The sequence below is a fragment of the Schistocerca nitens genome, chromosome 7, assembly GCF_023898315.1.
Source record: "Schistocerca nitens isolate TAMUIC-IGC-003100 chromosome 7, iqSchNite1.1, whole genome shotgun sequence".
Lineage (NCBI taxonomy): Eukaryota > Metazoa > Arthropoda > Insecta > Orthoptera > Acrididae > Schistocerca > Schistocerca nitens.
In genome coordinates, this window is record NC_064620.1 from 439025826 (window position 1) to 439051981 (window position 26156).

Genomic DNA, 26156 nt, shown 5'->3' on the forward strand with positions numbered 1-26156 from the left:
TCTCTAAGTATACATTTACGTTGGGAGAAGTCAATAGTGCTGTCCTTCCCGCACAATATATCTAAATCTAAAATGCAATTAGTGACCAGCTTTTGGACGACGAGGAATGGACATTGTTCGATTCCATTACCTACCTTGACTGTCACAAATACCTGTTTCTTAACCTTAGAAGACTTATTGCCTACGGCAGTTAAAATTTTACAGTTCTGGACAGGATGGTCTGGTACGGGTTCAAACTCACACATTTTCTTGTAAAAATCATAGGACAAGACACTAACAGCCTCTCCTGTGTCCAGAATAATAGTAGTGGGAATACCACCCACAACACCAGCAGTTGAGGCCAAAATAATTTCATTGGATGATGAATATTGTGTGTTCTCTTGTAATAGTTCATCAGACAAGTTTTCGTCATAACCATACCTTATGAGTAACAATGGTTGCTGTATACAAGTGTCACGTACATCATCATTGTACCGTTGCAAAGTGGGTGTGTCAAATAATAAATTTAAATTGAAGTCGCCCTCAAATTCTTCCACAGCCACAACCTGTGGCACAGTAGTGACTATTTTTAGTTTGATGTCGTCACATGTGTAGTGGGTGTAGGAACAACCGGAGGTGGAGTATCACTAGTTACTTCGATGATATTAGTATTTGGGTATTGTTTATTCCAGTCTCCGAACTGTGGCGGTCGTTGCGTTTTCAGTGTTTGACTCACCTACGGTTTCGTAGATGCATTCCAGTTCTGAGTTTGCATATGTGGCGGCGGCAATTGCCACTGGCCTGTATTATTATTTTACTGCGTTGGTTTCGCAGTGTTTTGACACTGGGCAGCATAGTTGTTACACCAGCTCTGTTGCTAGTGATTGATAGTTATTTTTGCTTCTCTTAAAATTTTTCTTACCATTCTGAAAATTATTTTTACCGTTGTAGTTGTTGTTGAGCGGTCTCTTATTTGGATTGCCGCCAGTAGAATAAGAAGTGTTGTAATTACTGTTTGTGCTGTGTTGAGCTTGTTGGTTCTGATGTGTATATACATTTGCCATGTGAAGCGGTTGATATTGGGTTGGCTACCCTGCGTATTTTGCACTGCGCTGGTGTAAACATTGTAGTAATTGTTTTGCCGTACGGAACGCTGGTCCTCGTAAAACATATCAATAGAATCGAGCACCGTGAGAAAATACTCTGCGTCGTTGTCTGGGATGTGCAGTTTTTCTTTGATATTAAACGGCAGTCTTGCCATTAATGCGCGGAGAATGTCGCGCGTTGCAACGGGCTCGTCAAGGAAATGTCCCATATTTATATATTTCTCGAAATACCAGCGCAAATTTCCGAAGTCGTTCCTGTACAGATTATGACCAAAATTTAGATAGAAAGGCTCTCTCAAATTGTTCGTATGTGACGCGTCTGTCGGCTTCAATTCACGCCCATACAGATGCTTCGCCTTGGATGTAACCGTCAACATAAGATATCCTCTTACGGTCACTCCGCGCACGAGGAAATGCTTTTCTGAAGGCTTTAAGAAAGATAACAGGATGTACGCTTCTTTTTTCAGGTATATATGGCTGAAATTGTGTTGTATGAGGCTCTCCTCTTCCTTGGCACTATAGTAATGTTTAGTTTCAGAATGATTACTGTAAGGTTCAACTGGCGAATAGCAGAGAAAATGTTGTTGATAATTATCACGACTGCAATGCAGTGTGTCATGTCGAGTTGCGTACTGTTGTTGTTGTATTTTTTTTGGGGGGGGGGGGGGGAAGGAGACCAGACAGCGTGGTCATCGGTCTCATTGAATTAGGGAAGGATGGGGAAGGAAGTCGGCCGTGCCCTTTCAGAGGAACCATCCCGGCATTTGCCTGGAGTGATTTAGGGAAATCACGGAAAACCTAAATTAGGATGGCCGGACGCGGGATTGAACCGTCGTCCTCCCGAATGCGAGTCCAGTGTCTAACCACTGCGCCACCTCGCTCGGTTTTGTGAGTATTTAGTGTGCGGTGTGTAAGCGCCATAAATGTACTTGTATCCATTGCCAAATTGTGTGTTTTGGTTGCTATTACCATCATTGCACTCTGGTTATACGTAATTGTCAAACTGTTTCGATTGCGCAGCGGCAGATTGTACAGGTTTGACTGATTACGTGTTTGTTGTTATTTATAAATTCCGCGACAGTGTCGTGGACAACAGCAGGCAATTTTTCTTGTAAGCTCTCGTCAAAATATTTGTCTTTTTGCGGTATTCAACTGTGAAATTCTCTATTGATGCATGAGAAATGGTTGTCAGTGCGTAGTCTTACTTAATCAGAAAACTGTTTGTCAGTTGTGTCAACCTTGTTTTCGACATCGGCAATACGCGTTTTTATATCATCATGCACTACCGGATTAGATTTAATCTGAGTAACTACAGACTCGCATGTTTTACTGAGATTGTTCATTTGTGCTTGCATATCTGTCACATCTTTGTGTTTTCTTGTTGTAATGAAAGCTCTGAAAATTTCGCTTTGAGGTCGGACACTTATCCAGTCAGTCCGTTATTTATCTCTCAACACGGCTACACAAAGTATCGTTTGACGTTTTAAGTGCACCTAAATCTGATTTAATTTCATCATGTCGTGTTTTTAATCTCGTCATGAGCTGTTTTCAAAGCGGCGCGTATAGACATCATCTGTTGGTTGATACGTGCGTCAATGTCATGTTTATATTGTGTCATCTGATTTTTGGTGGCAGTCATCATGTGTTTTTGTTCGTTCAAATGTTTCATAATAGCATCGAACATACTGGCAATACTAGTAATGTGCAACTGTTCCGCCTCCGTCACGTCGTTAGTCATGACGTCAGACACCAAAATTGGTTCGGAACTAAGGCATATTAATGGTAGATGGTCTATTTTCTAAATAGTATCCGCGATTGCAGCGTAATTTCAGGTGTCGACATACATTCCAATAATTAGTCTTACTTCAATGTATTCCGGTATCGAATCCCGTTTGTCGTATGCAATAAACATATAACAAAAGGAAGACAATATAGTACATATAACAATGCATCCAGACACGAAGCCGCCAATTTAATTTTTTGTTTTGTTTTGGGTTCTTCGTAACTGAATCGAGACTATACAATGAATTAAAGTAATTCAATTGAAGTAAATTTATACATATCTTCGGCGCTTGTGCATGGCATTTTCGTTAAAGGTCCGTTTTCTTCTCTGTGTGATTTTTCTAATGTCGGATTTCATGAAAAAACAGCACCCGAAGACGAAAGTGGTTCGAGCTGGACGATTTTTTGCTCAAAAGTGCGGAACCTTTTGCCATGCCAAGGCACCTAACAAATTTTACAATGACTAAAGACACAAAATAAAACATACATAGGGTAGTAATGAAAACACAATTAAAAGTACATTTAATTATGTGATTACGAGTGCCGTTTGGTTGCAACTCGTGAATAAAATAATGAAATAATGTAGTATCAATGGCGGTGCGCCTAAGTACGTCCGATCTGGACATACATAAGAAACAAAAGGTGACTTCCTTTTTCGCCAATAATATGACGATCAATAATCTTCAAATGTTTCCAGCGGCTGCATACAATATTTATACAGTCGTGGACTGTATCAATGGCTCAAATTATTTATTTCATTACTTATAATTACGTTTTCTGCTCAGAAAAGGTCAGCACGCAAATGTGCCTTTAAACACTGCGGCGAGATGTTGCGGGTATCTAAGGAGCACGTATCGAGCGCCACTACTGCTGACAGGCGACCAGGGACGAGACACGGGGAAGGCCACTGGCAGCTGGCAGCTCAGCGCGAGGACAACAAACAGGTAGCAGCGCCGACTGCAAGGGGTGGCGTCTACGTACAGAATAGTCCTATTTCCCTGATTGGCTGAGAGGTTATTTGAGTTTTTCGGCCAATCAGCAAGCAAGGAATTTACTGTCCGGCACAGCCAATCAGAAAACAGAAATTTATTGTATCACACAATGCACAGGAAACCAAGCAGAAGCCACATCACATACTGGAAGTCATGTTTTCATGTACTGCGACAGAACTTTTACCACGAAAAAGTATTTGATGCAGCTTTTGGTGAAGACACATGGATTAGATCTATGTATTCCTGACAGTTAAATTTTTTGAATTTCCAAGTGCACTTCAAAATTCAGGCTGCTTTTGCAGCTGCGAAATCATTTGCTACAATTTCACCATGTGTCTTTTTCTGAAACAACTGGCGACTTTGTACTCCACAGTATCCATGTATCGGATCATTTCCGTCTGAAGTTTTACTACCTGAGAAACTTTGTTTCAATTTCCCCCATATAGGTTGATAAATGGTCTGGTGGAAGTAACGCTGCTCTATGGTGTTCCGTCACTCTCGTTCCATGGTGTGCTCACACATTTCAGTAAACATATATCAGCACACTCGGATATAAAGCACGAGCCTATTATTATCTACTTGCCTATAACACTGTCAGTGGATCTTTGCGAGTCTTTCGTTCAGGATATGTTTGAATCATAGCATCAAAGTCTAGTTGTCTCGCCAAATTATATTCAGTTGTTGAGGTTCCAAAATCTGTGCGTTGTTGTTGATGCATGGTTGATATAAGGCAACTTTGAACATGTCCAGAGTGCTGACAGATCTTTCTGCTGCAGCTACAGTCACTGGAAGAGTGTAAAACATGCCCCTACATGCACATACATTCAGAAACAATCATCAGATTTTAAGCTCGTGCATCTTATTCAAGAGTTCTAAATGTTCCAAAGTAATGTATTCAAAGTTTGAAATATGAGTTGTTTTCATTTATTTAATTTATTCTCTAAATCTCTTCCGACATCATAATCGTATCCATTCTCGTCGGGAGGTGATTAACTTCCACGGTGCATGATGGCGCTAGACCACTTGTGGCAGGAGGAGGATGTTGCAGACACAGTGGTTCGAAAAGGCAAAGGGTCAAAGTTCTGCACCTTAGAGTGCAGATAGGAGGTCCCGAGAGACGTAAATCCCGTCAATGCTGCTCGCGGAGTGACTCGTCTGGTAAGTATGTCCAGGTGCGTCTGCACCTTAGAGTGCAGATAGGAGGTCCCGAGAGACGTAAATCCCGTCAATGCTGCTCGCGGAGTGACTCGTCTGGTAAGTATGTCCAGGTGCGTCGCCTTGCAGAACTTCCCAAATGTCGCGAAGCAACAGATCACGGGCGCAAGGCGCATTTCTTGACAGGTGATGTAATGGGGCATTTGATCCTTAGGGTGCAGGACACAATTAAAATCACCCTCAAGCAAGTAATGGTCAGGGCGTCCAAGAAACAAAGGGGAGTTTTCTTCTGGATAGAAGTGTGCTCTGTCGCGTCTGCGAATGGGCCCTGACGGAAACTAAATGTTGACAATACGCATCTCCATAACGATGACTGCCGTGCCTCTGGCGGACTGAAGGTATGTGATACCAGCCACCGAAATGCCTTCTCGGGCGTAGATGGATGCGGTACGTCCCATATGGTCATCAGGAGAAGAATAAGTGTTATATCCCGCGACGTCCGGCAGTTTGGTCAAGTGGACTTCCTGTAGTAGTGCGATGTCGACATCCGATGCCCATATCATCTCTAGCAGCAGTTGAATTTTCACGCGGGAGCTAATGCTGTTAGTGTTGATCGTTGCTATTCGATACATCTGGAGGGGAACTCCATCTGCGGAGGGTGAAAAGGAGCGACGCAGCGGCGAGCCGTGCTGTACGCCACCTGACAGCATTATCGGTGTCGTAGTTAGGCCTCCGTCTGTGGTAACTCCGTTCCCAGCGTGTGGTTGGGGCCATTGTTGACGTCGTCACTCCAAGCCATCCTGGGCACTGTCGTTGTGGCCTATCTATGTTCCACCTCGTCCGTAGGAACGGAAGACGTCTCGGTGGCAGTCGCAAAAGTGGAATCCATTGGTTCAGGCAGCTGGGGTTAGGCACCGGGACAGCCAGAGTCGGCGACGCGTAGTGTCATTCTTGTTGTCGTGCAGGTTCTCCAAGGCCTCGCCTGGCCGGAGGGCCTCTGGAGCCTCAGGGGGAGGTAGCTGTCTCGTTCGAGACCATACAGCGCCTCCTCTTGCGCTTTTCCGGTGAACGTTGTTTGCGTGTTCGTCTCTCGGAAGACGAGAGAGAGTCGCGGCGGTCTGGGAGGAAAGCCGTCGCGGGAACGATAAGTGAAGGGACGTCAATATCATCGGCTGGGATGGGATCGGAAGTCGTCGGTGTTGGTAATGGCGCTGGAGTAGCGTCAGGTTGTGAGTGTGACGCGTCGATATCGGCGGTATCCTTAGCAGCTCGGAGAGTCACCGCCACATGGTCCGACGAACGGCGGCCAGCGGGAGAAGAGCGCGCCGATGCGTAGGTGATAGGTAAAACCATCGTCGGAGACGGAGGTGCCACGGTAGCGGCTGGCAATTGAGTGATTCGTCGCTGAAGACACTCAGACCTGAGGTGGCTTTCTTTGGCGCAATCGGAACGGGTCTTGGGTTGGCCGTCGTATATGACGACCGCGCGGCACCCGCTCATTTGCACAAAGATGGCAAGTGGCAATGGAGATCGATAGCGATCTTTTGTACAACGTAAAGGACGGGGTGCATTTGGATTTGCGCCCAGCGTTCGACAATGTGGCCATGTACAGTGCCATAGGGGCGGAAAGCCGCTATAACGTCTTCCACCAGGTGCTCGAATGGTAGTTGAAAACTCGTATGGTACGGGTATCCAAGCCTACGTGGTCGACAGTGACCGCACAGACATTTTCGTCGGTGTTTGCTGTCACGAAGTAGTCTTTCGCACGACTTTGACGTATGCCGTACTGCTTATACCAAGCCTACGTGGTCGACAGTGACCGCACAGACATTTTCGTCGGTGTTCGCTGTCAAGAGGTACTCTTTCGCACGACTTTGACGTACGCCGTACTGCTTAAGATGGACAAATGGATGCCGAAATAGTCGGAAGCTAGGATCTTGGCTATGCCGCGTAGGAAGCGTTCCAGTTCCAAAGCCTTTGGCCGGATATAGTGATTGCAGGGTGTGAATCGTAGAGTGGACTACTATGAAGAGGTGACTATGAGAAAAAGATTGAACAACCAACGAAAGCATAACGTTCTACGAATAGGGGAGTGGAATGTCAGGAGCTTGGACTTGGTAGGGAGGCTAGAGGATCTTAACAGTGTCTTAGCTTAGGGATGGAGCTAGGTAGAATCGTTTGGGCTATCTCCTTCAATCTATCCACCTGGTTGGAGGAATAGTCAATGAAATGCCGAAGAGAGGGCGAGCGCCACCAATGATTTCGAAAAAGATTTTAAAATTAACGAATGATCCCATTTTGGGTAATTTTTGAAAACGATTGGCCATGGTTCTAGTATACGTCATCGACGCGTAAGTAACGGCCACTGAAAGTAAAGAGATGCGAGCGCGCGCGCTCTGCTGGCCGCACTGCACGACTGCGAAAGCTGGAATGTTCTCCTAGACCACGTCATGACCATCTCTCCTTTAGCAAAAGATTTCAGAATAGTTCCTCATTCGGCTCTCTGGGAATGGACTTTGAGAAAAAGATTGAATAACCAACGAAAGCATAACGTTCTACGAATAGGGGAGTGGAATGTCAGAAGCTTGAACTTGGTAGGGAGGCTAGAAAATCTCAACAGCGAAATGCAAAGACTCATTCTAGATATACTAGTAGTTAGTGAAGTGAAATGGAAAGAAGACTAGGATTTCAGGTCTGATGAGTATAGGGTAATATCAACAGCAGCAGAAAATGGTATAACGGGAGTAGGACTCGTTATGTATAGGAAGGTAGGGCAGAGAGTGTGTTACTGTGAACAGTTCAGTGATTGAGTTGTTCTTATTAGAATCGAGAGCAAGTCAACACCGACAACGATAGTTCTGTTAGATATGCCGACGTCGCAAGCTGAAGATGAAGAGACGGGAATTCAACATTCCCAATTTGGGTGAATATGCAAGACAATACATGGACACCGACGTGTGCTTGCTTGCAGATATTTTTGAAAAGTTTCAGAATGTATGCATGGCCATGTACTCTCTGGTCCCTGCTTGTATTACACATCACCTGGATTGTCCTGGAACTCAATGCTCAAGAAAACGAGGCGCAGAATCGAACTTTTGACTGATGCTAATATGCTTCTTCCTTTGAGTGCGGGATCCCTGGGGGACTTTGTGAGTGTATCCATAGGCACGTCAAGACAAATAATCCACGAATGGGTGCAGGGTTCAATGCGTCCCTCGATTCAAGTTAAAAAAATGGTTCAAATGGCTCTGAGCACTATGGGACTCAACTTCTGAGGTCATTAGTCCCCTAGAACTTAGAACTAGTTAAACCTAACTAACCTAAGGACATCACACACATCCAAGCCCGAGGCGGGATTCGAACCTGCGACCGTAGCGGTCTCGCGGTTCCAGACTGCAGCGCCTAGAACCGCACGGCCACTTCGGCCGGGGATTCAAGTTATATTCTATATTTGGATGTGAATAACTTATATGGACACGCCATGATGCAGGCACTGCCGGTTTGTGGGTTGCAGTGGCTGCCCGAAACTGAAGTAGAGAGATTATATGAAAGAATAATGGGTCTGTTGGCTGATTCTGGCGTAGGGCATGTGCTAGAGTCAGCACTGTTAGTGTGTATGAAATGACAAGCGACATGCCATTGGGTCCAGAGCAACAAGTAGTAACACTAAACTGATGACCATTGTTGGACACAAGCAGAGGCACATAATTGATTATCATAATCTCCAGCAGTGTCTTAGCTTAGGGATGGAGCTAGGTAGAATCATTTGGGCTATCTCCTTCGATCTATCCACCTGGTTGGAGGAATAGTCAATGAAATACCGAAAAGAGGGCGAGCGCCACCAGTGATTTCGAAAAAGATTTTATAAATTAACGAATGATCCCATTTTGGGTAAAACCATGCAGAATGTAAGAAATGCATGTGGTATTTTGATTATGACCGAATGGAAGGAGCCATGGGCCGTAATAAATTGCGTCGCCAGACCAAATTTTTCAATGAGAACTTCGTTGCTGAGGAGATGTCGAAGGTTTCAGTAGAGTTTAAAAAACCTATCTATTTGGTATTTGTATACTGGATATCTCCAAACTCTACGTGTACCGCTTCCACTATGAGTTTGCTAAAACTCATTTCATGGAACCGACGTTACTTTATATGGATACAGATAGCTTCATCTATTGGGTGGAGAACTGTGATCCATGTGAAGTAATTAGGGACTATAGTGATGAATTCGACACATTGGGGTATGCAGCCGATAATCCTTGTGGTATTCCTCGGAACAGGAAGGCTATTGGCTTAATGAAAGATGAGGCGGATGGATTGCTGACCATGGAATTTTTGGGTCTGAGATCCAAAATGTAAATATATCGTACAATATATGGAGCCACCCAGAGGCGGTCTAAGGGTGTGTGACATGCAGCATCACGTTTCCGGTCGAAGACTTGCAATGTCTGCATGGTAGTGTTCACGGTACTCTGCCACAACCTCCACACAGAGTACAGCAAACTATTATTCAATCACAAGATCATGATGTGTACACTGTGATGCAATCTGAAGTCGGATGCTTACCTCATGACGATAAAAGAGCCATTTGTGATGTCGAGATCGAAACCCTTCCATACTCACACTATTTACTTCAAGCATGAGAGAGGGTGGGGACTCCAGTGGTATGAATGAGATGGAGTGAGTGACTGGCTGAGTGAAAGCTTGTACTGAACAGTCCGGGTCTTTTATCATAGTGTAAATATTGTATGGCCCGCCCCTCGTGGTCTCGCGGTAGCGTTCTCGCTTCCCAAGCATGGGGTCCCGGGTTCGATTCTCGGCGGGGTCACGAATTTTTCCTGCCTCGAGATGACTGGGTGTTGTTGTGTTGTCTTCATCATCATCATTCATCCCCATTACGGTCGGAGGAAGGCAACGGCAAACCACCTCCATTAGGACCTTGTCTAGTAAGGCGGTGCGGGTCTCCCGCATCGTTCCCCTACGCTCTGTAAAGAAGCATGGGACTTCATTTCATTTCCAAATATTGTATGTGTGTGATGTATGGTCTATGTGATTGTGTGATTGCTTATGTGTCTCTGCGCATGCTAGTTAGTGCATTTGAGTGTGTATGTCCGTGTAAATACGTATGCCTGTGTTAAAAAATTGTAAATGAAGGAAAAAGATACTTTACCATCTTTCTCTCTTTTGCACTTCATATGATTTTATGATTGTGTGAGTGCATGTGTGAATAGAATACTTTTTAAGCTTCAACTACTGCTAGCTGTCCAAGTTATACTAGTTTTAAGTGTGAGTTCCAACCAGTTTATCTTAGTGCAGCTGTCTGGAATGAACATTTTAGGGCCATCCACTTCATTGTGTTATTACATTATTTCAGCTGCTTGAGGTGGAAAATGTTAAGATCTATCTGGTTCAACGTATAAATTAAGTCTTCTGTATGGGTGGAATTTCACTAGTAATAATAATTCACTACTGGCCATTAAAACTGCAACACCAAGAAGAAATGAAGATGATAAATGGCTATTCAATGGACAAATATATTATACTAGAACTGACATGTGATTACATTTTCACACAATTTCGGTGCATAGATCATGAGAAATTAGTACCAAGAACAACCACCTCTGGCCATAATAACAGCCTTTATACACCTGGGCATTGAGTCAAATAGAGCTTGGATGGCGTGTACAGGTACGGCTGCCCATGCAGCTTCAACATGATACCACAGTTCATCAAGAGTAGTGACTGGCATATTGTGACGAGCCAGTTGCTCGGCCACCATTGACCAGACGTTTTCAGTTGGTGAGAGATTCGGAGAATGTGCTGGCCAGTGCAGCAGTCGAACATTTTCTGTATCCAGAAAGGCCCGTACAGGACCTGCAGCATGCGGTCGTGCATAATCCTGCTGAAACGTAGGGTTTCGCACTGATCGAATGAAGGGTAGAGCCACGGGTCGTAACACATTTGAAATGTAACGTCCGCTGTTCAAAGTGCCGTCAGTGCGAACAAGAGGTGACCGAGACGTATAACCAAAGGCACCCATACCGTCACGCCGAGTGTTACGCCAGTATGGCGATGACAAATACACGCTTCCAATGTGCGTTCACCACGCTATCGCCAAACACGGATGCGACCATCATGATGCTGTAAACAGAACCTGGATTCATCCGAAAAAATGACGTTGTGCCATTCGTGCACCCAGGATCGTCGTTGAGTACACCATCGCAGGCGCTCCTGTCTATGATGCAGTATCAAGGGTAACCGCAGTCACGGTCTCCGAGCTGATAATCCATGCTGCTGCAAACGTCGTCGAACTGTTCGTGCAGATGGTTGTTGTCCTGCAAACGTCCCCATCTGTTGACTCAGGGATCGAGACTTGGCTGCACGATCCGTTACAGCCATGCGGATAAGGTGCCTGTCATCTCGACAGCTAGTGATACGAGGCCGTTGGGATCCAGCACGGCGTTCCGTATTACACTCCTGAACCCACTGATTCCATTTTCTGCTACCAGTCATTGGATCTCGACCAACGCAAGCAGCAATGTCGCGATACGATAAACCGCAATTACGGTAGGCTACAACCCGACATTTAACAAAGTCGGAAACGTGATGGTACGCATTTCTCCTCCTTACACGAGGCATCACAACAACGTTTCACCAGGCAACGCCGGTCAACTGCTGTTTGTGTATGAGAAATCGGTGGGGAACCTTCCTCATGTCAGCACGTTGTAGGTGTCGGCATCGGCGCCAACCGTGTGTGAATGCTCTGAAATGCTAATCATTTGCTTATCACAGCATCTTCTTCCTGTCGGTTAAATTTCGCGTCTATAGCACGTCATCTTCGTGGTGAAGCAATTTTAATGGCCAGTAGTGTAGTATTAGTGTAAGAGAAACTTTACCTCTGCAGTAGCTGTGATCAATACTGCAATGTAAAGTTAAAAAAATATTTCAACCAGCACTATTATTCGTAAAACCAAGAAATGAACAAAAAAATTCAAACGTTAACAAAAACTATGAACTTAAAAAAGCAGTATTACTTCGTGTATTGTAAAAACAACAAGTTTTGTGCATGTAAAGTTTTGTTACTGCTATGAATATTTATGTCTGAATAAAAAGGAAAATGATATTTGTTACCATACGTCTTCGTTGTTATTTCACAAACCCCTACCCATACAATTGTATATAAAGGCTATGCAAGATGCACAAGGTATTAGTTTGGAGCATGAGGATGAAAACAAAATATATTTGATCATAGAATGGGATTTCGCCTATAGTGCTGCACGTATAGGTTTCTGGGAACAAGTGGAGCATGATCGTGTCTGCTTCCAAAGACATATGGCAAACACGTCTGCAATTATATCAACTGTGCCCGCATCTCGTGGTCGTGCGGTAGCGTTCTCGCTTCCCACGCCCGGGTTCCCGGGTTCGATTCCCGGCGGGGTCAGGGATTTTCTCTGCCTCGTGGTGGCTGGGTGTTGTGTGCTGTCCTTAGGTTAGTTAGGTTTAAGTAGTTCTACATTCTAGGGGACTTATGACCACAGCAGTTGAGTCCCATAGTGCTCAGAGCCATTTGAACCATTTATATCAACTGTGCTTGAACCAAGCCACAGATGTAGGATGTGGACAAAGCTACATACTAAATAACTAGGAGCTAGGTAGAAAGAAAGAAAAATACAGAATGTGGGGTAAAAATTCATTTATTTTCATTAATCCAACCTAAAATTAATTTTACATTTTCATAAGCAGACACAACACAATTTTCACACATCTTCTTCTTATTGAGCAGATGGAAAGCAGGGCACCCATAGAATTACACTTCGTGAACAGATGCAAACTTGAAAATTTGCTGCATCCATCTGATCTCATCGCCTTTGACGTAGATGATTGTATCAGGATGGTCGAATATTCGAAATGACGTCATCATATCTTTATAAAGTATACCAGGATTGCCCCAGTGCAGTTCATGGAAGAAACGTGTTAGCGACTTTGCTCTCCTCCAAGTTTTAGCACAATTCACATTCTTGAATGGCCTCAGTGATGCAGTGCTGGCTGATAATGTCTCTGTTATACCGGCGTCCTCTGTGTATGCTATGAATGCAACATCTTTAAGCATGAATTGTCTGCACTCATCACCATAGAACCTTGAATGTCAGCAACCAAGTTCACACTCTCAGTTGTCATTGTGAAATGACACAGCACATTGTCATTTATACAGCACATTGCACAACACCGGTAAGTGGGCAATAGTTATTCACACGGTAATGCAGAACTGGAACATACACTGCAGTGTGTTCTGGGAAACTCGACGAGGATCAGGTTCGAATCGTACATTTACTGGTGCTGATTTAATTATCTTATTCTGCTTAGAACAGTCTATTACGATGATTGGTGCCAGCTCCTTGAATTTCCGTGGACTGAGTAGGTAACATTCCTCTTCAACACCTTCATAGTAAGACGCACACAGCCTTGCGTACACGTCAAATGCTAGACTGTGTAAATTCTGGTCCCATTGTAGCAGTAAACTGTCATACAGAAATAATTCTGAATTCAAGTAGACTCTGGCATTAGTTAAGTTACATTGGTGAGATACGGTGGAATCACTTGCTAAACTCCCCCTTATATTGGTCTGAAATGCAAGTATGATGAATCTCGGCGATTCCATCTGCACGGTGATTTTCCAAAGCTCATATTTGTTTGCTTACTGTCGGTATCACTGGGTATCCAAAAACCTCTAGTGAACGAAAAGTTAATGGCAGATATTAACCAGTATTCAGAATTTAAAAGCTTCAAACGATCCTCGTCTGCTACAGTGCTGTGTTGCATTTTCCAAATAATTTTACTGATGATGATCTGTTTTTCAAAAATGGCTCTGAGCACTATGGGACTCAACTGCTGAGGTCATTAGTCCCCTAGAACTTAGAACTAGTTAAACCTAACTAACCTAAGGACATCACACACATCCATGCCCGGGGCAGGATTCGAACCTGCGACCGTAGCAGTCTCGCGGTTCCAGACTGCAGCGCCAGAACCGCGCGGCCACTTCGGCCGGCCTCTGTTTTTCCTCTTGAGCTCCTTGAATGTGTGAGTTTGCTATTCGTTGCACTCTGAATCAGAGTAAGTTCCTGTTTAGCATTAATAATAATTCATTGCATGTCTGCGAAGTACCCCAAAAGCATTTTCAGAGGTATGCATGCAGTAAATCGGCGGTACTCTTCTGCTGTTCTGTCCACAGGCTCATCTATGAACCATCCTGAATTTTCTAAACCAATCAAATCTGAGGATAATACGAGACATATGTTTAAGGGTTGACGTTATGCCAACATTACGTATATGATCAATTTTTACCTCATTAAGCTCATATCGTATTTCCGGGAACAGAAATGCCAAAGCATTACGGGTAAGCTTTGATTACACTGTATGACTACCATCCTATTCCTTAAATGATACATCCAAATAAGCGAAACTCTTGCATGGAAGAGGTAAAGCGTCTTGATTGTGGATGAAATTCCTGGCGTATGATTCACTCATCATATACCACTGGCTGATATATATTGAGCGACGGCGTCATTTCGAGGTTCCAAGCCTAATGATTTAAGAAACTCGTAGTTCGTACATGTTATCACCTTTCAGTTCTGCTGCAAAGTGCTCTACTGTGCGCTGTGTGCACCCATCCTGTCTTAGATGTAGTCGTACAATGATTTTCCCACCCCAAAAGTCAACAAGTTTTTCATTCTGGTGCAAATGGTTCAAATGGCTCGGAGCACTATGGGACTTAACATCTGAGGTCATCAGTCCCCTAGAACGTAGAACTACTTAAACCTAACTAACCTAAGGACATCACATACATCTATGACCGAGGCAGGATTCGAATCTGTGACCGTAGTGGTCGCGCGGTTCCAGACTAAGGCGCCCAGAACCACTCGGCCATTTTATTCTGATCCACAATATTCAGCTCCAGGTAGTCCAATGTCTGAACTATCACTGGAAGGTGTATAGCGTCGGTAGGAATTCCAACAATCTTATACCCTGTTCCAGCTGATGGGAAGAATCCGTAAGTTGAATGAATCAACCTGTCGTTGAGATAGGAGTTCGTTGCAATGTTACACTCAGCACGGATTGTACTGACAGCGAGAATGTCTACTGTCGGATCAGAGTTGTAAACTTTAGTAGGCTACACCTTTAAAATCTGCCCCTTTGTGAAACCTGGTAGTGGGTCTATTGAACCTTCGTGCTGCTCAAAGTCAATCAATGCATTCACCACCCTTATTTAAGATTTAATTACACTGATGTTTGCACGGACCTCAGTCCCTTTTCCAGACTGTTTTAAAACTTCGTTTATACCGTGAATATCGTATGCACCAGGTTCAATTTCCACAGTTTGGTTTTTAACATTGATGCACTTTATTGTTAGCCTCTGTGATATTTTGGATGGTGTTGTACGTCTCCAGTCTAGTCAGCACGATACTCCATTCTGCAATGCTTAAATCAATTGGTGGGAAGTAATTCGCACGTAGTACAGACTATCGTCCTTTTACAGTCAGACTGTACGACATTACATCCCAACATCAGTTGGTAAATGGATGCTTAACGCCCGTCCTTTTATATCATTCATAAACGTCAGGAGGAATGTGATGCATAGATGACCAGACGGGAAAATTGTAGAACACATGTTTTCTGCCTGTGAAGTGTCGTCATAATTCCTCTGGAGATGAGAGGTCGCCGAATGAGTCGAAATAATAGACGTTATTTGTATTTCTTTTTTAACATATGCTACATTTAGATTCACAGTTCCAAGTTATACTGATTTCCACAAAGTCTTCGGTAATGTATTCCGCATAAACACACCTCGGAATCTCGGAATGTTGAATTTCTTCTTAACAAACTTTAGCAGATCTGTATTTGTAAGCGCTCTCTCTGACGGGACTGCTATGGGGCTTTTTTTTTGTTGTTGTTTATGAAGAGACCTACTCCTTTCTTGAATGGCTTCAAGTTTAGCCCTCTGTTGATGGCTGCTGCCTCCATCATGCGGTTATGTTTCCGTACCTCCTACACTTGTTCCTGAGAGTTTTGTGATTCTTGACTGTCCTGGAATAGCCGTAACATCCCTGGCAAGTGAACCCACCGCCGAGAGACCAGCTAGGACAGGAATGAGGAAGGGAATAATTCCACGTGACGTCTTGGGTTCTGGTAGAACCATGTGTGGTTTAATCGATCTTCTTTTCCTCACGCCTTTCTGCTTCAGGGCGCTTTTAGCTACATGCAATGCTGTCAGAATACAGTTCTTAATGCACCTTCCGGTTTTCATCTTCTTCCTTAGCGCCCTTCGTGCAGCGCTCGTAACTTGGCTGAACTTCTTCAGACCCAAACCCAACGGAAGGGGACATTGTTTGTCCTATGCTGCCCATGTTAAATTATCGAATTTTTTTACCCATTATCTTGGAAACTTTTAAAGACAGCAAATTACAGTTTTGCGTAATTATTGAATGCACCTTTCTAGATACACTGAACTAGAATTATTACTAAAATTGTATTGTGGGGCAGTTATCCTTTTTTCAGACACTCATTTTTGAGAGAATTTTGTGAATAAATGAACATAAAAACAAAACAACTCAAGACATTTTAATTACTCTAGTTCCATATGTGTTGAATCTCAAACTTGGCAAGCTGTGAAAATTTAATGTCTCTGCCATCAGGACTTTTTTAGAAAACGGGTCATTTATTGCAAAAAATGTCGTTCAGAGATATTGAGGTTTAAAACTTTTTTATTACTAATTGACGGGCTTGCTGCAAAAAACAGATAAGTCCATTTCTGGTCAAAAATGAGATGTTATCGGCATGAGATATAACATCACAACGTGCATCTTTTGGTGCAAGAACCAGACTTTTGCGGACTGATCTGAATGAGATATGCATGGTTGCGTTTGGTGGAAGAAACAGATTAGTCCTGGACTTGCCTGGTTCTTGCACCAGTAGGTGGCAGCACTAGCGTGGCAGGCTGTTGTGTTGTTTACATGGCTGCATGTGAAGTTGAAGTTGAAGTTGTACATATCGTGCGTTTCTCTGTGTTTATCTGTACTGTATATTGTGTTTAAGACATGTCTTCCGATGATTCACGCAGTGATAGTGAATATGAACACGTAACAAGGAAAAGAAAAGATGATTCTAGTAAATGGAAAAGAAACAGAGACAAACTGAAAAGGCTACGTGGTGAGCCGTATGTCACATGTAGTGGCAAGGTTATCCCAGCTCGTGAAACTGGGCCTTCACGCAACTGCAAAAGAAAATGTTTTGATGTGCTTGATACAAAGGAAAAATAGGAAATACCGATAAAGTTTAACTCACTTTGAACAAAAGAAGCACAGGATGCGTTTTTGTGTGCATCGATTACACCAAAGCAAGTTGACCGGCGAAGGCTTTGAAAAGGTGAAGATTCACAAGTTCGTAACTTCAGATACGTTTACAAGGTATGTATTTGTGTAATAACATGCAGTGAAGTAATATTAGTCCAAAATAATATGTATTTTTAAAATGAGGAAACCGAATTTATTCACGAAAGTTTTTGAAATAACATTTTATGTCTTTCCACGTTCAGCTTAAAACCCAACAACATGTAATATGCAAAAAAGCTTTTTGCAGCCTTTATGGGATAAAGAAGGCACGGGTTGAACGTCTGGTTTCATTTGCATCCAAAAATATTGGTCCACCGGCAGGTCGTAGAGGAAAACATGAAAACAGACCTAACACAGTGAGTGATAATGAGTTAGAAAATGTTATAAATCACATAAAACAGTTTCCTGCACCAACATCGCACTACAGTAGAGCAGGTAATATCAAGAAAGTATTTTTATCTCCAGAATTGAACGTAAAGAGAATGTATGAGTTATATTTAGAACATCACGAGGCAGATGTTTTTAAGGCATTAAAACCAGGTGAAGAAGTGCAAAACTGCAGGGTAACATATGGCTATTGTTATAGATGTTTTAAAACAGATTTCAATATTTCATCTGGACACTTGTGAGAAGTGTCATTCTTTAAAGAAATTAATAGAGTATTGTACTGATGATTTAGAACACAAAAGAGAGCTTGAGCTCGAGAAGGAAGTACATTTGCGAAAGAATGACGTATTCTATGAACGACTTAGGGAAGAAACTACAAGGGCTTGGGAAAATAAAGCTGTTGCATGTTTAGCATTTGATTGCCAGCAAAATTTGCCACTTCCCGTACTTCCTTCAACAGATGTATTTTATCTGAGACAACTGTGGATGTACAACTTTAATATACACTGTTGCAGCAGTGGAAAGGCTCGCATGTTCATGTACACAGAATGTGATGGCAAAAAGGGTTCTGATGAAGTTATTTCCTGCTTAGATTCGTACGTTAAACATGTCATTCCCCCTGATACAACTGAAATTGTATTATTTTCAGATAACTGTGCTGCCCAAAACAAAAACAAGGCACTTATACAGTATCTCTTCAGTCTTGCACATACTAACAAATTTCAGAAAATTACAGATTACTTTCCAGAGCGGGGACACTCATTTTTGCCTTGTGATAGGGACTTTGGGAACACTGAAAAGAGGAAAGGGGTTGTAACTAGATGAACCATCCTAAAGAGTGGCATTCACTTGTTAGAAAAACATCTAAATTCTTTACTGTTGTTCCTGTGAAACAAAACATGTTCAAAAGTTACAAAGACCACTTTAAACAATTCTTTAAAACAATTATGAAAACAAAACACAATGCGCTTTTCAAAATTTCACAGTATAAAATATTGCAGTACAGTTATGCTCACAAACACATATTTAAAGCCAGCCAGAATCAACACATGATCGTTATGTCAGAGTTTGCACTACTAAAGAAGGCAATAAAATGTGACATTACATTCCCAGAAGAATCACTGTACGGTGGTCCTTTACCTGTTAAAAGGAACAAATATGATGATGTCTTGAAATTGGTTAGAAAGTACATTCCTACTGCAGATATGGGTTTCTATGAAAAACTGTTACCCTCTGCAGGAAATGATGATGGTGAACACAGTCCAAATAAAACAGAGTAAGAATATTGTAAAATGGCCATGAAGTACTTTAACTGTAAATCAAGTAGGTCACCAAAATGTTCTGAGACTGTAGATTTTATATTTAGTTAATGATAATATCCTTAAAAAATTTCCATCGGGACAGAATAGTTTATGTTATAAGGCATGCAAAACTATGTATAATTTTTCTGACAAAAGATATTGTAAAATGTCTGGTAATTAATAAAAAGTAAATTCTGATTCATAATTTGTTGTTATTTTGTTTTCATGTTATTTATGTCCTATTTTGCATGCAGTATTTCAGATTTTAAAGTCTTTGGTGCAAAAACCAGGTAAGTCCAAATATTTATAATTGCAAATTTGGTTTTATTTATGTGTATATTTTTAATTTCTAAATTTTGTATGTTGTACATAAAATACAGAGATATAAGTCAGCAACATTGTCTTCTATAATTTCTCAAAAATAAACACCTTCTGTAGACGTCAAACTTAGTTTTTCAGTTTTCTCAGAATGTGTATTTTGTCACTTGCCTGGTTTTTGCAGCAAACCCGCCAATTATAGACTTACATTTCTGCGTCTTTTATGCTCTAGAATTGCCCTGGCCCATAATCTGTGTCTTTTTCGGCGTCACAACAGACCAGTGCTTGCCTACTCCTTTTCTTTTTTGCTTCTTTTGTCATTTGCTGAGCAGCTAACTCTGCTTCACATACTCGAAGCTCATCCAGTTCTCGCAGTCCTTTAGCTGTGGTCTGTCCAAATCTTACCCCTAACTTCTCCAGAACCTAAGTCTGTGATAGTTCCCACCAGTAAAAGTTATTACAGCATCAGACACTGCTAACTTTAGAGTCATAAGGCCAACAAATGCATTTTTAGACACACGGCACCACACAACATTACTGAAGGACTCATTCACATTCTGGGTCTTCCCACGTAATCACTTCTTTAGTAGCTCAGGATTTGCCAAATCTCTGTAAATAGGTTTGATTGCCTCCACTACTGCCAAAGGATGAGTATGTTTGCCACTGTCACCAGTTTCTAAAGTTACTTTCCTTTTCGATGTCCTAAGGGGCGTGGTCACGTCAGAAACATTATCGTGGTTTCCTTCACTGCTAGCACACATGTTTTCAAGTATTTCAGAAGAAAATGCAGATCTCAGATTTCTTTCACTCGCAAATTTGCGTTTCTTGAAGTTACTTTTACGGTTAGTCATGTTATTTACGTATAAAAAGCAATAGAAATTGGCTTACTACAAAAATAGCCGACAATCACACTACTTTCAACGAAAACTAGTATAAGAAACAAAGGACTGATTTGTTTATTCGTAATGCCAACTTCTGAGACGTATCAGTATGCAAAAACAAAGCAATTCACAGCCTTCTAGACTGTGTAGTTCCCAGGATATGACACCTTAACTGTGGCAGTACATACACAGCTGCGAAATTTGACAGTCACACATCAGCATTCAAAATATTATTTGAAGTTCTCACAATTATCTGATTTTAGTGTATTATACACAAAAATTTTCAGGAAAGTCCAAAGTACATTATAAAGTAGAAAACAGAAAATGTCAAATATCAACGAATTTCATGTACAATATCCCATTAACTTTACCATGCATAGTTTTTTCAACCGCAAATGCTGCAATGCGTTGACCTATACCAATATCCTTTCTCACATATATTGCCTTAGCTTTATCACCTAAAATTCGATCGGCGGTATGACGATCTCTATTTGCTGCGTAAGCGGTGTCGTGGTCCATACACGCTTCGTCGAGTAGATTTATTCCCTTATCACCATGTGCCAATTGTTTTTGAAGTTTTGTTCCAGGTCCACAATAGTTATATCCATGAATGTGTAATTCATCTGATAGTTTGTCAAGAATATCGTCTCCTCCTTTAATGCATCTCCTGTCACATATGTTATACTACTGAGGTGGTCGTGATCTGCAGATCGTCAGGTCGGCGGGCCCGGTTGTTTCATGATGTGGAAAAATCTAGCTGTTTAACTAACGCTCTATTCCCTCGATGCCATATGATCCCCTCTAAGAGATACACATCTGGTTCTGAGCTCTTCTGTAACTCTTCTGTGTACAAACATCATGCAATTTCAGTACCACTGTTGTCCTTTAAGAGGTAGGTTCTAGGATTCGTTCTGTGCACTTTAGAACGTGTAAGTATCTCAGTTGATCATTTTGGCATGTATGACTTCTCAAATCCTGTCTTGTGTTTTGAAATACATAGTAAATCACCTACATCAAACTACAGTTTGCGTGGATCTAGCATTACAATACGATTGCATACAGGATCTAGAAGTCAGTTATCATGAACATCGATTGGCCTCATTTTTATTGAGCGATGTTTGATTCTATTACGCTGTGCAATTATTTGTGGGAGGATATCGGTCCATGTGTGTGAACCACGAAGGCTAAATCGCTTCCACATTTGGGCTTTCACTTTTCTGTTCAGAAGTTCCACGACATTCGCTTTCAGGTGAAAATGTAAAGGAATGATCGTGTGGCATTGTTGGCCAGGAGGCCACAAACGAGGAAGTCCAGCCGCCCGATGCAAGTCTTCTTTCAGATGATGCCACACTGGTCGACTTGTGCATCGGTGATGATGAGGACAACACAACACCCAGTCCACGAGTGGAGAAAATCTTCAATGCAGCTGGGACTCGAAACTGGGCCCGCAGCATGGTAGGCGAACATGATGGCCCTCGGCTGAGCAGGCGGTCAGGTGGGGGAATGTCGGGTAGTGATGTAGTCCATACCGCTCCTTTACAGCGTTGAAATATCTACTGTAAAACTCGCCGCCATCCTTCCCATAAGTATCAATTACCATTAAAATATATTTAAATCCATTATTCACTCGTGAATATTCCCTCATGTCGTCAAGATCGACCTGCCACAGGTCATCCAAATCTTTAATCATACATATCTACGAGGGTATGTTTTGCATGCTGGTTTGTGCAGCTCTCGAACTACAGTCTCCATATTTATTCGATGATACATCTTTTATAAGCTTAGAAATTATTCAAACAATTTCATTCGAATGAGCTGTATTACCAGCGGCAGCTGATACCGCGAGCAGTCGTTCAAAAAATGGTTCAAATGGCTATGAGCACACATCTTAGGTCATCAGTCCCCTAGAACTTAGAACTACTTAAACCTAACTAACCTAAGGACATCACACACATCCATGCCCGAGGCAGGATTCGAACCTGCGACCATAGCGTTCGCGCGTTTCCGGACTGCAGCGCCTAGAACCGCACGGCCACCGCGGCCGGCGCGAGGAGTCGTAGCTGGTCTATTAGCTCATTGAGGTCGTCGTAATAGATATACTGCTGGAGTCGATTGCTCACTCTTTTATGCTGAATATCAGTACCATCACCACTACTCTTTTGTTTTTTCACCTTCCGATGTAGGTTTTACAATGAATTTATATTTAACATTGCTAGGGCTTTTTGCATTCTTACGCAGATCATTCAAATGCAATATTTCACGATACATTTCCACATCTTTAGGCGAATAATTTACAATTTTTCTGTGTCTTAGGAAAATAAGGTTCAGTAGACCAGGTGTTCTTTAATACTGTCTATCGCCCATCTGTTTTGTGTTCTCAGTTAAAGTTATAGACTGCGAGCCCAACGTGTTTGGTCTTTCATCATTGACACTGAATGTTTTGTCTATCCAAATGGTGCAAATGGCTCTGAGCACTATGGGACTTAACATCTGTGGTCATCAGTCCCCTAGAACTTAGAACTACTTAAACCTAACTAACCTAAGGACATCACACACATCCATGCCCGAGGCAGGATTCGAACCTGCGACCGTAGCGGACACGCGGTTCCAGACTGAAGCGCCTAGAACAGCACGGCCACAACCGCCGGCTGTCTACCCAAGCGTCGCTGTGATGGTTAATGAAATCGGCTATAGCGTCATCGTCGTCGTTGTGGAACTTCGCTGAGGGTTCATCGATAGATTGATTATCTGGTTTAATAGTTTCTCACAATGGCTTCTACCGCTCAAATGACCTAACCACAGAAACCATAACTTCTCTCGAATGGCCTTCCGTGTTCAGTGAACATCTCATTGTATACTATGCGGACTTTTGTGCAGTGTGAGGTTTTATGTATCCACTCTTCTTCTTCTTATGCTGCTCCTCTTCTCGGTAACAGATATTTTACCTTCAATTAAGTCGCCTACTTTCTTTTCAGTTTCATTAACCCGTTCATATAATGTCTCCTTCTCAACAACGGCTATTTCCCCCTCAGTTTAGTCGTTTACGTTCTATCACGTCGCATTAACCCGATCATTTAGTGTCCTGTTCAGCCTCAGAGGAATGTGACTATACGTCTCTAGTTCCTTACATACGCCTCCGATTTTACATTAGAGAGTTTGAAATTTCATGTCCATGTACAAGCGAATATTTTGTCTATGTACATCCATCGTATCAGATTGAGCTCCTGGCATGCATGCGAATTTATCCATGGTGATGTGTATACTGCTGCACTCACTTCTTTCCATGGCTATATACAGGGTGGTATATACAGGGTGGTCCATTGATGGTGACTAGGCCCAATATCTCACGAAATAAGCGTCAAACGAAAAAACTACAAAGTAAGAAACTTGTCTAGCTTGAAGGGGGAAACCAGATGGCGGTATGGTTGGCCCGCTATATGGCGCTGCCATAGGTCAAACGGATATCAACTGCGTTTTTTAAATTAGGAACGCCCATTTTTTATTACATATTCGTGTAGTACGTAAAGAAATATGAATGTTTTAGTTGGACCACTTTTTCGCTTTGTGATAGATGGCGCTGTAATAGTCACAAACATATGGCTCACAATTTTAGACGAACAGTTGGTAACAGGTAGATTTTTTGAATTAAAATACAGAACGTAGGTACGTTTGAACATTTTATTTCGGTTGTTCCAATGTGATACATGTACCTTTGTGAACTTATCATTTCTGAGAACGCATGCTCTTACAACGTGATTATCTGTAAATACCATGTTAATGCAATAAATGCTCAAAATGATGTCCGTCAACCTCAATGCATTTGGCAATACGTGTAACGACATTCCTCTCAACAGCAAGTAGTTCGCCTTCCGTAATGTTCGCACATGCACTGATAATCCGCTGACGCATGTTGTCAAGCGTTGTCGTTGGATCACGATAGCAAAGATCCTTCAACTTTCCCCACAGAAAGAAATCCGGGGACGTCAGATCCGGTGAACGTGCGGGCCATGGTATGGTGCTTCGACGACCAATCCACCTGTCATGAAATATGCTATTCAGTACCGCTCCAAGCGCACACGAGCTATGTGCCAGAGATCCATCATGTTGGAAGTACATCGCCATTCTGTCATGCAGTGAAACATCTTGTAGTAACATCGGTAGAACATCCCGTAGGAAATCAGCTTACATTGCACCATTTAGAATGCCATCGATAAAATGGGGGCCAATTGTTCTTCCTCCCACAAACCCGTCAAAGTCGCTGATGTTCCACTTGTCGCAGCCATCGTGGATTTTCCGTTGCCCAATAGTGTATATTATCCTGGTTTACGTTACCGCTGTTGATGGATGACGCTTCGTCGCTAAATAGAACGCGTGCAAAAAATCTGTCATCGTCCCGTAATTCCTTTTGTGCCCAGTGGCAGAATTGCACACGACGTTCAAAGTCGTCGCCATGCAATTCCTGGTGCATAGAAATATGGTACGGTTGCAATCGATGATGTAGCATTCTCAACACCAACGTTTTTGAGATTCCCGATTTGTCTGATACTGATGTGCGGATTAACCGCGACAGCAGCTAAAACATCTACTTGGGCATAATCATTTGTTGCAGGTGGTGGTTGACGTTTCACATGTGGCTGAACACTTTCTGTTTCCGTAAATAACGTAACTATCCGGCGAACGGTCCGGACACTTGGATGATGTCGTCCAGGATACCGTGCAGTATACACAAGACACGCCCGTTGGCCATTTTGACCACAATAGCCATACATCAACACGAAATCTACCTTTTCCGCAATTGGTAAACGGTTCATTTTAACACGGGTAATGTATCACGAAGCAAATACCGTCCGCACTGGCGGAATGTTACGTGATACCACGTACTTACACGTTTGTGACTATTAAAGCGCCATCTATCACAAAGCGAAAAAAGTGTTCCAACTAAAACATTCATATTTCTTTACGTACTACACGAATATGTAATAAAAATGGGCGTTCCTATTTTTTTTAAAAAAAGCAGTTGATATTCGTTTGACCTATGGCAGCGCCATCTAGCGGGCCAACCATAGCACCATCTGGTTTTGAGAACACACATACATGTTCAAAGCAGATTCCACGCAGATGCGTTAGCAATGACATGAGAACATTTGTCTTACCTCAGTTGGATGGACCTACAATTATTGCAAAAATGTTGTCAGGAAGGAGGTCGCCATTCCTCTTCCGGTCTTCTTGCACGCCATCACAGCTCCAGTCTCTTACAATGAGGTCTTGATGCTTCACCCACCCTGCCATGATACATGCTACAGCAGGTACTGGCGTGCAATGGCTTTTTATAGAAAATAATTAGCGCTATGCTCTGCCATTACACCAACTATGTCAGGTGTTGGCGTGCAATGGGCTTTTACAGAGAATTTAGTTAAATGACATAATTTTCTGCTGTTGCATGTTTGTAGTGAAAATAGTGGTAGTAATAGTTTAGTACTTGCAATATAATGACAGGTAAGCAATAAAAACACATACATGGCCATATACATTTTTATTCAGCAATCCCGCATGGGATGCACTACATCAACAAGTTCTTTCTTTATCTTAACGCTTCTACAAAATGCAGAAAATAAATCATTCTTGTAAGCACAGAATTCAGCATGTATTTCTCTGAAACTTATTGGTAGTACATTAGTTTTAGTTGGCTCGCTGTTGACCCACTATTTGAAGTCCTCTACATGCACACTGTTCATACAGAGATGCTCTGCAATATCCCTGTACACAGCTTTAACACAAGGCAGCTATCTGTTCAGTATTTCCAACACAATGAATAGCACCGTCTGTAGACCAAAGAAGGTCGTGACGGTAGAATACTGTTGGTAAAGGG